Raw genomic sequence first — 1,220 nt, forward strand, 5'->3', positions numbered from 1 at the left:
CCCAGAGAATTCCAAGAAGCTGATGCTATGAACCATAGGCCACAGTTATATTTTCGAGGAGAGGTTGTCTTAACTTTTAATCCAACAGTAACAAGTCCAAAAAAATATAAGAAACACATACACTGTGAACAGAAAAGGGACTGGCCAGCCACCGACAGTCAAATCAAAGCAAGTGGTCCCTACTTGTCTTTCATCAGCTACTCCTTTGAGATCTTTTTGTTTTAGCTAATTTCTGTGGAAATGATCCTGTGCAGACCCAAAAGCAGCTTTTTACAGTAACAACTCAACTGCCAGCCAAAATTTTAACAAGTATTGGTACCAGTCAAAATGAAGGTTGGAACTGTGATTGTATATTCTCTAAACTGACTGAATTCTTCATGCAAATTCAAATTCCTTACATTCTCTTCAGAACTAATAAGCAGTTCTACTATCCTAACTGTTTTCAGTTGTTTGCTCTTAAGGGTGTTCTCAGTGTTCCACAAACTAAACACAAAGAACTCCACACACCACTATAACATGTCTATTAGCTTATACTGGTAGAGAGGCGAGAGTCCTTTTAGTGACACAGCACACTGTAAATAAATTAAAAGCCAAAGCTGTGGGTAGGTTAGCAAGCTGCTCTACAAATTGACAAATTCAAGGTTCAAACGGGTCCTAAAGACTGTTACCGTGGTATCACCCTTCCTTCCCTCAGTGCTGAAAAAGATGATGCAGAAAACTGTCCTCTTCCTGCTTGGTAGCTTGTTACATTGAAGTAAGTCCCTCTTAACATGTACGCCACGTGTAGGACAGTTCACAGCGGACTGTGTCATGTCTGTAGAAAGAAGCCTAGCACCTGGATTCTTACACGAACCTTGAAATTCTGATGACATGTTGTTTTGAGGTGAATGTCTATGCCATGTTAATAACATGTAGCAGGATAAAAAGCAACAACACCATAAGACAACACTGTTCATTCCAGCGAACTTGAGAAGGGAAGGCAAAAGCTGCTGACAAGAAATTGAAAGAAGCTTCTGAGCAGCAGCAGCAGTGTGACAACGTAGATATCCACTTTCAAAGCCAAGGTCAAACATTCTTGCCTTCCTCCCTCATTGCTTCTACCTTCAGGAGTTTTGCACTGGATGTTAACAGTCTTCCCCTTTTCAAGCAAGCAGTTTTTCCATTGTGATTTGGTGAGGTCACGTCAAACAAGAGGTGTGTTTTAATTTTTAATCAGCACA

This window comes from Buceros rhinoceros, unplaced genomic scaffold, assembly GCF_000710305.1.
Source record: "Buceros rhinoceros silvestris isolate BGI_N320 unplaced genomic scaffold, ASM71030v1 scaffold38900, whole genome shotgun sequence".
NCBI lineage: Eukaryota > Metazoa > Chordata > Aves > Bucerotiformes > Bucerotidae > Buceros > Buceros rhinoceros.